Below are 15,104 nucleotides of genomic sequence, written 5' to 3'. Positions count from 1 at the left end.
CCTTGGGGCTATTTTCTGCTTGAATGCAAGGCAGTGTGCTCCCTTTTTCTTTTTGGATGTCTAAATGACGGCTCCCGTGAGCCTCTTGCTGACGAGCACTGGCGATGCACCTGTGCGCCTACTGAGTGGTACAAAAACCCGTGAAGACGTTTGGCGGCATTTCAAGCGACCCCTTCAGTTACATACGCTCTCTGCTGATGACGGCCGAGAGCCATAAACACGTGTCCAGAGATACGGCACTCGCTGCACCTACCTTAGGTGAAAGACTTTCTACAGCGATACGGCACTTGCTGCACCTACTTAGGGTGAATAATTTTTTTAAAAATCCTCGCTATTTATATTTAAATGACTGCATTTACCATGATGCCTTGGGGCTATTTTCCGCTTGAATGGAAGGCAGTGTGCTCCCTTTTTCTTTTTGGATGTCTAAATGACGGCTCCCGTGAGCCTCTTGCTGACGAGCACTGGCGATGCACCTGTGCGCCTACTGAGTGGTACAAAAACCTGTGAAGACGTTTGGCGGCATTTCAAGCGACCCATTCAGTTACATACGCTCTCTACTGATGACGGCCGAAAGCCAGAAACACGTGTCCAGAGATATGGCACTCGCTGCACCTACCTTAGGTGAAAGACCTTCTACAGCGATACGGCACTTGCTGTACTTACTTTGGGTGAATAATTTTTTGAAAAATTTGCGCTATTTATATTTAAATGACTGCATTTACCATGATGCCTTGGGGCTATTTTCCGCTTGAATGCAAGGCAGTGTTCTCCCTTTTTCTTTTTGGATGTCTAAATGACGGCTCCCGTGAGCCTCTTGCTGAAGAGCACTGGCGATGCACCTGTGCACCTACTGAGTGGTACAAAAACCTGTGAAGACGTTTGGCGGCATTTCAAGTGACCCCTTCAGTTACATACGCTCTCTGCTGATGACGGCCGAAAGCCAGAAACACGTGTCCAGAGATATGGCACTCGCTGCACCTACCTTAGGTGAAAGACTTTCTACAGCGATACGGCACTTGCTGCACCTACTTAGGGTGAATAATTTTTTGAAAAATTCTCGCTATTTATATTTAAATGACTGCATTTACCATGATGCCTTGGGGCTATTTTCCGCTTGAATGCAAGGCAGTGTGCTCCCTTTTTCTTTTTGGATGTCTAAATGACGGCTCCCGTGAGCCTCTTGCTGACGAGCACTGGCGATGCACCTGTGCGCCTACTGAGTGGTACAAAAACCTGTGAAGACGTTTGGCGGCATTTCAAGCGACCCCTTCAGTTACATACGCTCTCTGCTGATGACGGCCGAAAGCCAGAAACACGTGTCCAGAGATATGGCACTCGCTGCACCTACCTTAGGTGAAAGACTTTCTACAGCGATACGGCACTTGCTGCACCTACTTAGGGTGAATAATTTTTTGAAAAATTCTCGCTATTTATATTTAAATGACTGCATTTACCATGATGCCTTGGGGCTATTTTCCGCTTGAATGCAAGGCAGTGTGCTCCCTTTTTCTTTTTGGATGTCTAAATGACGGCTCCCGTGAGCCTCTTGCTGACGAGCACTGGCGATGCACCTGTGCGCCTACTGAGTGGTACAAAAACCTGTGAAGACGTTTGGCGGCATTTCAAGCGACCCATTCAGTTACATACGCTCTCTGCTGATGACGGCCGAAAGCCAGAAACACGTGTCCAGAGATATGGCACTCGCTGCACCTACCTTAGGTGAAAGACCTTCTATAGTGATACGGCACTTGCTGCACTTACTTTGGGTGAATAATTTTTTGAAAAATTTGCACTACTTATATTTAAATGACTGCATTTACCATGATGCCTTGGGGCTATTTTCCGCTTGAATGCAAGGCAGTGTGCTCCCTTTTTCTTTTTTGATGTCTAAATGACGGCTCCCGTGAGCCTCTTGCTGAAGAGCACTGGCGATGCACCTTTGCGCCTACTGAGTGGTACAAAAACCTGTGAAGACGTTTGGCGGCATTTCAAGCGACCCCTTCAGTTACATACGCTCTCTGCTGATGACGGCCGAAAGCCAGAAACACGTGTCCAGAGATATGGCACTCGCTGCACCTACCTTAGGTGAAAGACTTTCTACAGCGATACGGCACTTGCTGCACCTACTTAGGGTGAATAATTTTTTGAAAAATTCTCGCTATTTATATTTAAATGACTGCATTTACCATGATGCCTTGGGGCTATTTTCCGCTTGAATGCAAGGCAGTGTGCTCCCTTTTTCTTTTTTGGATGTCTAAATGACGGCTCCCATGAGCCTCTTGCTGACGAGCACTGGCGATGCACCTGTGCGCCTACTGAGTGGTACAAAAACCTGTGAAGACGTTTGGCGGCATTTCAAGCGACCCCTTCAGTTACATACGCTCTCTGCTGATGACGGCCGAAAGCCAGAAACATGTGTCCAGAGATACGGCACTCGCTGCACCTTCCTTAGGTGAAAGACTTTCTACAGCGATACGGCACTTGCTGCACCTACTTAGGGTGAATAATTGTTTGAAAAATTCTCGCTATTTATATTTAAATGACTGCATTTACCATGATGCCTTGGGGCTATTTTCCATTTGAACGCAAGGCAGTGTGCTCCCTTTTTCTTTTTGGATGTCTAAATGACGGCTCCCGTTAGCCTCTTGCTGACGAGCACTGGCGATGCACCTGTGCGCCTACTGAGTGGTACAAAAACCTGGGAAGACGTTTGGAGGCATTTCAAGCGACCCCTTCAGTTACATACGCTCTCTGCTGATGATGGCCGAAAGCCAGAAACACGTGTCCAGAGATGCAGCACTCACTGCACCTACCTTAGGTGAAAGACTTTATACAGCGATACGGCACTTGCTGCACCTACTTAGGGTGAATAATTTTTTGAAAAATTCTCGCTATTTATATTTAAATGACTGCATTGACCATGATGCCTTGGGGCTATTTTCCGCTTGAATGCAAGGCAGTGTGCTCCCTTTTTCTTTTTGGATGTCTAAATTGCGGCTCCCGTGAGCCTCTTGCTGACGAGCACTTGCGATGCACCTGTGCGCCTACTGAGTGGTACAAAAACCTGTGAAGACGTTTGGCGGCATTTCAAGCGACCCATTCAGTTACATACGCTCTCTGCTGATGACGGCCGAAAGCCAGAAACACGTGTCCAGAGATATGGCACTCGCTGCACCTACCTTAGGTGAAAGACCTTCTATAGCGATACGGCACTTGCTGCACTTACTTTGGGTGAATAATTTTTTGAAAAATTTGCGCTATTTATATTTAAATGACTGCATTTACCATGATGCCTTGGGGCTATTTTCCGCTTGAATGCAAGGCAGTGTGCTCCCTTTTTCTTTTTGGATGTCTAAATGACGGCTCCCGTGAGCCTCTTGCTGAAGAGCACTGGCGATGCACCTGTGCACCTACTGAGTGGTACAAAAACCTGTGAAGACGTTTGGCGGCATTTCAAGCGACCCCTTCAGTTACATACGCTCTCTGCTGATGACGGCCGAAAGCCAGAAACACGTGTCCAGAGATATGGCACTCGCTGCACCTACCTTAGGTGAAAAACTTTCTACAGCGATACGGCACTTGCTGCACCTACTTAGGGTGAATAATTTTTTGAAAAATTCTCGCTATTTATATTTAAATGACTGCATTTACCATGATGCCTTGGGGCTATTTTCCGCTTGAATGCAAGGCAGTGTTCTCCCTTTTTCTTTTTTGGATGTCTAAATGACGGCTCCCATGAGCCTCTTGCTGACGAGCACTGGCGATGCACCTGTGCGCCTACTGAGTGGTACAAAAACCTGTGAAGACGTTTGGCGGCATTTCAAGCGACCCCTTCAGTTACATACGCTCTCTGCTGATGACGGCCGAAAGCCAGAAACATGTGTCCAGAGATACGGCACTCGCTGCACCTACCTTAGGTGAAAGACTTTCTACAGCGATACGGCACTTGCTGCACCTACTTAGGGTGAATAATTTTTTGAAAAATTCTCGCTATTTATATTTAAATGACTGCATTTACCATGATGCCTTGGGGCTATTTTCCGTTTGAATGCAAGGCAGTGTGCTCCCTTTTTCTTTTTGGATGTCTAAATGACGGCTCCCGTTAGCCTCTTGCTGACGAGCACTGGCGAAGCACCTGTGCACCTACTGAGTGGTACAAAAACCTGGGAAGACGTTTGGAGGCATTTCAAGTGACCCCTTCAGTTACATACGCTCTCTGCTGATGATGGCCGAAAGCCAGAAACACGTGTCCAGAGATGCGGCACTCACTGCACCTACCTTAGGTGAAAGACTTTATACAGCGATACGGCACTTGCTGCACCTACTTAGGGTGAATAATTTTTTGAAAAATTCTCGCTATTTATATTTAAATGACTGCATTGACCATGATGCCTTGGGGCTATTTTCCGCTTGAATGCAAGGCAGTGTGCTCCCTTTTTCTTTTTGGATGTCTAAATTACGGCTCCCGTGAGCCTCTTGCTGACGAGCACTTGCGATGCACCTGTGCGCCTACTGAGTGGTACAAAAACCTGTGAAGACGTTTGGCGGCATTTCAAGCGACCCCTTCAGTTACATACGCTCTCTGGTGATGACGGCCGAAAGCCAGAATCACATGTCCAGAGACAGGGCACTCGCTGCACCTACCTTAGGTGAAAGACTTTCTACAGCGATACGGCACTTGCTGCACCTACTTAGGTGAATAATTTTTTGAATTTTTTTCGCTATTTATATTTAAATGACTGCATTTACCATGATGCCTTGGGGCTATTTTCCCCTTGAATGCAAGGCAGTGTGCTCCCTTTTTCTTTTTGGATGTCTAAATGACGGCTCCCGTGAGCCTCTTGCTGACGAGCACTGGCGATGCACCTGTGCGCCTACTGAGTGGTACAAAAACCTGTGAAGACGTTTGGCGGCATTTCAAGCGACCCCTTCAGTTACATACGCTCTGTGCTGATGACGGCCGAAAGCCAGAAACACGTGTCCAGAGATACGGCACTCGCTGCACCTACCTTAGGTGAAAGACTTTCTACAGCGATACGGCACTTGCTGCACCTACTTAGGGTGAATAATTTTTTGAAAAATTCTCGCTATTTATATTTAAATGACTGCATTTACCATGATGCCTTGGGGCTATTTTCCGCTTGAATGCAAGGCAGTGTGCTCCCTTTTTCTTTTTGGATGTCTAAATGACGGCTCCCGTGAGCCTCTTGCTGACGAGCACTGGCGATGCACCTGTGCGCCTACTGAGTGGTACAAAAACCTGTGAAGACGTTTGGTGGCATTTCAAGCGCCCCCTTCAGTTACATACGCTCTCTGCTGATGACGGCCGAAAGCCAGAAACATGTGTCCAGAGATACGGCACTCGCTGCACCTTCCTTAGGTGAAAGACTTTCTACAGCGATACGGCACTTGCTGCACCTACTTAGGGTGAATAATTGTTTGAAAAATTCTCGCTATTTATATTTAAATGACTGCATTTACCATGATGCCTTGGGGCTATTTTCCATTTGAATGCAAGGCAGTGTGCTCCCTTTTTCTTTTTGGATGTCTAAATGACGGCTCCCGTTAGCCTCTTGCTGACGAGCACTGGCGATGCACCTGTGCGCCTACTGAGTGGTACAAAAACCTGGGAAGACGTTTGGAGGCATTTCAAGCGACCCCTTCAGTTACATACGCTCTCTGCTGATGATGGCCGAAAGCCAGAAACACGTGTCCAGAGATGCAGCACTCACTGCACCTACCTTAGTTGAAAGACTTTATACAGCGATACGGCACTTGCTGCACCTACTTAGGGTGAATAATTTTTTGAAAAATTCTCGCTATTTATATTTAAATGACTGCATTGACCATGATGCCTTGGGGCTATTTTCCGCTTGAATGCAAGGCAGTGTGCTCCCTTTTTCTTTTTGGATGTCTAAATTGCGGCTCCCGTGAGCCTCTTGCTGACGAGCACTTGCGATGCACCTGTGCGCCTACTGAGTGGTACAAAAACCTGTGAAGACGTTTGGCGGCATTTCAAGCGACCCATTCAGTTACATACGCTCTCTGCTGATGACGGCCGAAAGCCAGAAACACGTGTCCAGAGATATGGCACTCGCTGCACCTACCTTAGGTGAAAGACCTTCTATAGCGATACGGCACTTGCTGCACTTACTTTGGGTGAATAATTTTTTGAAAAATTTGCGCTATTTATATTTAAATGACTGCATTTACCATGATGCCTTGGGGCTATTTTCCGCTTGAATGCAAGGCAGTGTGCTCCCTTTTTCTTTTTGGATGTCTAAATGACGGCTCCCGTGAGCCTCTTGCTGAAGAGCACTGGCGATGCACCTGTGCACCTACTGAGTGGTACAAAAACCTGTGAAGACGTTTGGCGGCATTTCAAGCGACCCCTTCAGTTACATACGCTCTCTGCTGATGACGGCCGAAAGCCAGAAACACGTGTCCAGAGATATGGCACTCGCTGCACCTACCTTAGGTGAAAAACTTTCTACAGCGATACGGCACTTGCTGCACCTACTTAGGGTGAATAATTTTTTGAAAAATTCTCGCTATTTATATTTAAATGACTGCATTTACCATGATGCCTTGGGGCTATTTTCCGCTTGAATGCAAGGCAGTGTTCTCCCTTTTTCTTTTTTGGATGTCTAAATGACGGCTCCCATGAGCCTCTTGCTGACGAGCACTGGCGATGCACCTGTGCGCCTACTGAGTGGTACAAAAACCTGTGAAGACGTTTGGCGGCATTTCAAGCGACCCCTTCAGTTACATACGCTCTCTGCTGATGACGGCCGAAAGCCAGAAACATGTGTCCAGAGATACGGCACTCGCTGCACCTACCTTAGGTGAAAGACTTTCTACAGCGATACGGCACTTGCTGCACCTACTTAGGGTGAATAATTTTTTGAAAAATTCTCGCTATTTATATTTAAATGACTGCATTTACCATGATGCCTTGGGGCTATTTTCCGTTTGAATGCAAGGCAGTGTGCTCCCTTTTTCTTTTTGGATGTCTAAATGACGGCTCCCGTTAGCCTCTTGCTGACGAGCACTGGCGATGCACCTGTGCACCTACTGAGTGGTACAAAAACCTGGGAAGACGTTTGGAGGCATTTCAAGTGACCCCTTCAGTTACATACGCTCTCTGCTGATGATGGCCGAAAGCCAGAAACACGTGTCCAGAGATGCAGCACTCACTGCACCTACCTTAGGTGAAAGACTTTATACAGCGATACGGCACTTGCTGCACCTACTTAGGGTGAATAATTTTTTGAAAAATTCTCGCTATTTATATTTAAATGACTGCATTGACCATGATGCCTTGGGGCTATTTTCCGCTTGAATGCAAGGCAGTGTGCTCCCTTTTTCTTTTTGGATGTCTAAATTACGGCTCCCGTGAGCCTCTTGCTGACGAGCACTTGCGATGCACCTGTCCGCATACTGAGTGGTACAAAAACCTGTGAAGACGTTTGGCGGCATTTCAAGCGACCCCTTCAGTTACATACGCTCTCTGGTGATGACGGCCGAAAGCCAGAATCACATGTCCAGAGACAGGGCACTCGCTGCACCTACCTTAGGTGAAAGACTTTCTACAGCGATACGGCACTTGCTGCACCTACTTAGGTGAATAATTTTTTGAAATTTTTTCGCTATTTATATTTAAATGACTGCATTTACCATGATGCCTTGGGGCTATTTTCCCCTTGAATGCAAGGCAGTGTGCTCCCTTTTTCTTTTTGGATGTCTAAATGACGGCTCCCGTGAGCCTCTTGCTGACGAGCACTGGCGATGCACCTGTGCGCCTACTGAGTGGTACAAAAACCTGTGAAGACGTTTGGCGGCATTTCAAGCGACCCCTTCAGTTACATACGCTCTGTGCTGATGACGGCCGAAAGCCAGAAACACGTGTCCAGAGATACGGCACTCGCTGCACCTACCTTAGGTGAAAGACTTTCTACAGCGATACGGCACTTGCTGCACCTACTTAGGGTGAATAATTTTTTGAAAAATTCTCGCTATTTATATTTAAATGACTGCATTTACCATGATGCCTTGGGGCTATTTTCCGCTTGAATGCAAGGCAGTGTGCTCCCTTTTTCTTTTTGGATGTCTAAATGACGGCTCCCGTGAGCCTCTTGCTGACGAGCACTGGCGATGCACCTGTGCACCTACTGAGTGGTACAAAAACCTGTGAAGACGTTTGGTGGCATTTCAAGCGCCCCCTTCAGTTACATACGCTCTCTGCTGATGACGGCCGAAAGCCAGAAACATGTGTCCAGAGATACGGCACTCGCTGCACCTACCTTAGGTGAAAGACTTTCTACAGCGATACGGCACTTGCTGCACCTACTTAGGGTGAATAATTTTTTGAAAAATTCTCGCTATTTATAGTTAAATGACTGCATTTACCATGATGCCTTGGGGCTATTTTCCTCTTGAATGCAAGGCAGTGTGCTCCCTTTTTCTTTTTGGATGTCTAAATTACGCCTCCCGTGAGCCTCTTGCTGACGAGCACTGGCGATGCACCTGTGCGCCTACTGAGTGGTACAAAAACCTGTGAAGACGTTTGGCGGCATTTCAAGCGACCCCTTCAGTTACATACGCTCACTGCTGATGACGGCCGAAAGCCAGAAACACGTGTCCAGAGATACGGCACTCGCTGCACCTACCTTAGGTGAAAGACTTTCTACAGCGATACGGCACTTGCTGCACCTACTTAGGGTGAATAATTTTTTGAAAAATTCTCGCTATTTATATTTAAATGACTGCATTTACCATGATGCCTTGGGGCTATTTTCCGCTTGAATGCAAGGCAGTGTGCTCCCTTTTTCTTTTTGGATGTCTAAATGACGGCTCCCGTGAGCCTCTTGCTGACGAGCACTGGCGATGCACCTGTGCGCCTACTGAGTGGTACAAAAACCTGTGAAGACGTTTGGTGGCATTTCGAGCGCCCCCTTCAGTTACATACACTCTCTGCTGATGACGGCCGAAAGCCAGAAACACGTGTGTAGAGATAGGGCACTCGCTGCTCCTACCTTAGGTGAAAGACTTTCTAAAGCGATTCGGCACTTGCTGCACCTACTTAGGGTGAATAATTTTTTGAAAAATTCTCGCTATTTATATTTAAATGACTGCATTTACCATGATGCCTTGGGGCTATTTTCCTCTTGAATGCAAGGCAGTGTGCTCCCTTTTTCTTTTTGGATGTCTAAATGACAGCTCCAGTGAGCCTCTTGCTGACGAGCACTGGCGATGCACCTGTGCACCTACTGAGTGGTACAAAAACCTGTGAAGACGTTTGGCGGCATTTCAAGCGACCCCTTCAGTTACATACGCTCTCTGCTGATGACGGCCGAAAGCCAGAAACACGTGTCCAGAGATACGGCACTCGCTGCACCTACCTTAGGTGAAAGACTTTCTACAGCGATACGGCACTTGCTGCACCTACTTAGGGTGAATAATTTTTTGAAAAGTTCTCGCTATTTATATTTAAAAGACTGCATTTACCATGATGCGTTGGGGCTATTTTCTGCTTGAATGCAAGGCAGTGTGCTCCATTTTTTCTTTTTGGATGTCTAAATGACGGCTCCCGTGAGCCTCTTGCTGACGAGCACTGGCGATGCACCTGTGCGCCTACTGGTTGGTACAAAAACCTGTGAAGACGTTTGGCGGCATTTCAAGTGACCCATTCAGTTACATACGCTCTCTGCTGATGACGGCCGAAAGTCAGAAACTCGTGTCCAGAGATACGGCACTCGCTGCACCTACCTTAGGTGAAAGACTTTTTACAGCGATACAGCACTTGCTGCACCTACTTAGGGTGAATAATTTAAAAAAAAAATTGCGCTATTTATATTTAAATGACTGCATTTACCATGATGCCTTGGGGCTATTTTCCGCTTGAATGCAAGGCAGTGTGCTCCCTTTTTCTTTTTGGATGTCTAAATGACGGCTCCCGTCAGCCTCTTGCTGACGAGCACTGGCGATGCACCTGTGCGCCTACTGAGTGGTACAAAAACCTGTGAAGACGTTTGGCAGCATTTCAATCGACCCCTTCAGTTACATACGCTGTCTGCTGATGACGGCCGAAAGCCAGAAACATGTGTCCAGGGATACGGCACTCGCTGCACCTACCTTAGGTGAAAGACTTTCTACAGCGATATGGCACTTGCTGCACCTACTTAGGGTGAATAATTTTTTGAAAAATACTCGCTATTAATATTTAAATGACTGCATTTACCATGATGCCTTGGGGCTATTTTCCTCTTGAATGCAAGGCAGTGTGCTCCCTTTTTCTTTTTGGATGTCTAAATGATGGCTCCCGTGAGCCTCTTGCTGACGAACACTGGTGATGCACCTGTGCGCCTACTGAGTGGTACAAAAACCTGTGAAGACGTTTGGCGGCATTTCAAGCGACCCCTTCAGTTACATACGCTCTCTGCTGATTATGGCCGAAAGCCAGAAACACGTGTCCAGAGATACGGCACTCGCTGCACCTACCTTAGGTGAAAGACTTTCTACAGCGATACGGCACTTGCTGCACCTACTTAGGGTGAATAATTTTTTGAAAAATTCTCGCTATTTATATTTAAATGACTGCATTTACCATGATGCCTTGGGGCTATTTTCCGCTTGAATGCAAGGCAGTGTGCTCCCTTTTTCTTTTTGGATGTCTAAATTGCGGCTCCCGTGAGCCTCTTGCTGACGAGCACTTGCGATGCACCTGTGCGCCTACTGAGTGGTACAAAAACCTGTGAAGACGTTTGGCGGCATTTCAAGCGACCCCTTCAGTTACATACGCTCTCTGCTGATGACGGCCGAAAGCCAGAAACATGTGTCCAGAGATACGGCACTCGCTGCACCTTCCTTAGGTGAAAGACTTTCTACAGCGATACGGCACTTGCTGCACCTACTTAGGGTGAATAATTGTTTGAAAAATTCTCGCTATTTATATTTAAATGACTGCATTTACCATGATGCCTTGGGGCTATTTTCCATTTGAACGCAAGGCAGTGTGCTCCCTTTTTCTTTTTGGATGTCTAAATGACGGCTCCCGTTAGCCTCTTGCTGACGAGCACTGGCGATGCACCTGTGCGCCTACTGAGTGGTACAAAAACCTGGGAAGACGTTTGGAGGCATTTCAAGCGACCCCTTCAGTTACATACGCTCTCTGCTGATGATGGCCGAAAGCCAGAAACACGTGTCCAGAGATGCAGCACTCACTGCACCTACCTTAGGTGAAAGACTTTATACAGCGATACGGCACTTGCTGCACCTACTTAGGGTGAATAATTTTTTGAAAAATTCTCGCTATTTATATTTAAATGACTGCATTGACCATGATGCCTTGGGGCTATTTTCCGCTTGAATGCAAGGCAGTGTGCTCCCTTTTTCTTTTTGGATGTCTAAATTGCGGCTCCCGTGAGCCTCTTGCTGACGAGCACTTGCGATGCACCTGTGCGCCTACTGAGTGGTACAAAAACCTGTGAAGACGTTTGGCGGCATTTCAAGCGACCCATTCAGTTACATACGCTCTCTGCTGATGACGGCCGAAAGCCAGAAACACGTGTCCAGAGATATGGCACTCGCTGCACCTACCTTAGGTGAAAGACCTTCTATAGCGATACGGCACTTGCTGCACTTACTTTGGGTGAATAATTTTTTGAAAAATTTGCGCTATTTATATTTAAATGACTGCATTTACCATGATGCCTTGGGGCTATTTTCCGCTTGAATGCAAGGCAGTGTGCTCCCTTTTTCTTTTTGGATGTCTAAATGACGGCTCCCGTGAGCCTCTTGCTGAAGAGCACTGGCGATGCACCTGTGCACCTACTGAGTGGTACAAAAACCTGTGAAGACGTTTGGCGGCATTTCAAGCGACCCCTTCAGTTACATACGCTCTCTGCTGATGACGGCCGAAAGCCAGAAACACGTGTCCAGAGATATGGCACTCGCTGCACCTACCTTAGGTGAAAAACTTTCTACAGCGATACGGCACTTGCTGCACCTACTTAGGGTGAATAATTTTTTGAAAAATTCTCGCTATTTATATTTAAATGACTGCATTTACCATGATGCCTTGGGGCTATTTTCCGCTTGAATGCAAGGCAGTGTTCTCCCTTTTTCTTTTTTGGATGTCTAAATGACGGCTCAAATGAGCCTCTTGCTGACGAGCACTGGCGATGCACCTGTGCACCTACTGAGTGGTACAAAAACCTGTGAAGACGTTTGGCGGCATTTCAAGCGACCCCTTCAGTTACATACGCTCTCTGCTGATGACGGCCGAAAGCCAGAAACATGTGTCCAGAGATACGGCACTCGCTGCACCTACCTTAGGTGAAAGACTTTCTACAGCGATACGGCACTTGCTGCACCTACTTAGGGTGAATAATTTTTTGAAAAATTCTCGCTATTTATATTTAAATGACTGCATTTACCATGATGCCTTGGGGCTATTTTCCGTTTGAATGCAAGGCAGTGTGCTCCCTTTTTCTTTTTGGATGTCTAAATGACGGCTCCCGTTAGCCTCTTGCTGACGAGCACTGGCGAAGCACCTGTGCACCTACTGAGTGGTACAAAAACCTGGGAAGACGTTTGGAGGCATTTCAAGTGACCCCTTCAGTTACATACGCTCTCTGCTGATGATGGCCGAAAGCCAGAAACACGTGTCCAGAGATGCGGCACTCACTGCACCTACCTTAGGTGAAAGACTTTATACAGCGATACGGCACTTGCTGCACCTACTTAGGGTGAATAATTTTTTGAAAAATTCTCGCTATTTATATTTAAATGACTGCATTGACCATGATGCCTTGGGGCTATTTTCCGCTTGAATGCAAGGCAGTGTGCTCCCTTTTTCTTTTTGGATGTCTAAATTACGGCTCCCGTGAGCCTCTTGCTGACGAGCACTTGCGATGCACCTGTGCGCCTACTGAGTGGTACAAAAACCTGTGAAGACGTTTGGCGGCATTTCAAGCGACCCCTTCAGTTACATACGCTCTCTGGTGATGACGGCCGAAAGCCAGAATCACATGTCCAGAGACAGGGCACTCGCTGCACCTACCTTAGGTGAAAGACTTTCTACAGCGATACGGCACTTGCTGCACCTACTTAGGTGAATAATTTTTTGAATTTTTTTCGCTATTTATATTTAAATGACTGCATTTACCATGATGCCTTGGGGCTATTTTCCCCTTGAATGCAAGGCAGTGTGCTCCCTTTTTCTTTTTGGATGTCTAAATGACGGCTCCCGTGAGCCTCTTGCTGACGAGCACTGGCGATGCACCTGTGCGCCTACTGAGTGGTACAAAAACCTGTGAAGACGTTTGGCGGCATTTCAAGCGACCCCTTCAGTTACATACGCTCTGTGCTGATGACGGCCGAAAGCCAGAAACACGTGTCCAGAGATACGGCACTCGCTGCACCTACCTTAGGTGAAAGACTTTCTACAGCGATACGGCACTTGCTGCACCTACTTAGGGTGAATAATTTTTTGAAAAATTCTCGCTATTTATATTTAAATGACTGCATTTACCATGATGCCTTGGGGCTATTTTCCGCTTGAATGCAAGGCAGTGTGCTCCCTTTTTCTTTTTGGATGTCTAAATGACGGCTCCCGTGAGCCTCTTGCTGACGAGCACTGGCGATGCACCTGTGCGCCTACTGAGTGGTACAAAAACCTGTGAAGACGTTTGGTGGCATTTCAAGCGCCCCCTTCAGTTACATACGCTCTCTGCTGATGACGGCCGAAAGCCAGAAACATGTGTCCAGAGATACGGCACTCGCTGCACCTTCCTTAGGTGAAAGACTTTCTACAGCGATACGGCACTTGCTGCACCTACTTAGGGTGAATAATTGTTTGAAAAATTCTCGCTATTTATATTTAAATGACTGCATTTACCATGATGCCTTGGGGCTATTTTCCATTTGAATGCAAGGCAGTGTGCTCCCTTTTTCTTTTTGGATGTCTAAATGACGGCTCCCGTTAGCCTCTTGCTGACGAGCACTGGCGATGCACCTGTGCGCCTACTGAGTGGTACAAAAACCTGGGAAGACGTTTGGAGGCATTTCAAGCGACCCCTTCAGTTACATACGCTCTCTGCTGATGATGGCCGAAAGCCAGAAACACGTGTCCAGAGATGCAGCACTCACTGCACCTACCTTAGTTGAAAGACTTTATACAGCGATACGGCACTTGCTGCACCTACTTAGGGTGAATAATTTTTTGAAAAATTCTCGCTATTTATATTTAAATGACTGCATTGACCATGATGCCTTGGGGCTATTTTCCGCTTGAATGCAAGGCAGTGTGCTCCCTTTTTCTTTTTGGATGTCTAAATTGCGGCTCCCGTGAGCCTCTTGCTGACGAGCACTTGCGATGCACCTGTGCGCCTACTGAGTGGTACAAAAACCTGTGAAGACGTTTGGCGGCATTTCAAGCGACCCATTCAGTTACATACGCTCTCTGCTGATGACGGCCGAAAGCCAGAAACACGTGTCCAGAGATATGGCACTCGCTGCACCTACCTTAGGTGAAAGACCTTCTATAGCGATACGGCACTTGCTGCACTTACTTTGGGTGAATAATTTTTTGAAAAATTTGCGCTATTTATATTTAAATGACTGCATTTACCATGATGCCTTGGGGCTATTTTCCGCTTGAATGCAAGGCAGTGTGCTCCCTTTTTCTTTTTGGATGTCTAAATGACGGCTCCCGTGAGCCTCTTGCTGAAGAGCACTGGCGATGCACCTGTGCACCTACTGAGTGGTACAAAAACCTGTGAAGACGTTTGGCGGCATTTCAAGCGACCCCTTCAGTTACATACGCTCTCTGCTGATGACGGCCGAAAGCCAGAAACACGTGTCCAGAGATATGGCACTCGCTGCACCTACCTTAGGTGAAAAACTTTCTACAGCGATACGGCACTTGCTGCACCTACTTAGGGTGAATAATTTTTTGAAAAATTCTCGCTATTTATATTTAAATGACTGCATTTACCATGATGCCTTGGGGCTATTTTCCGCTTGAATGCAAGGCAGTGTTCTCCCTTTTTCTTTTTTGGATGTCTAAATGACGGCTCCCATGAGCCTCTTGCTGACGA

This window comes from Pleurodeles waltl, chromosome 10, assembly GCF_031143425.1.
Source record: "Pleurodeles waltl isolate 20211129_DDA chromosome 10, aPleWal1.hap1.20221129, whole genome shotgun sequence".
Classification (NCBI taxonomy): domain Eukaryota; kingdom Metazoa; phylum Chordata; class Amphibia; order Caudata; family Salamandridae; genus Pleurodeles; species Pleurodeles waltl.
The sequence above is the reverse complement of the archived record's forward strand: the minus strand, read 5'-3'. Positions refer to the sequence as shown.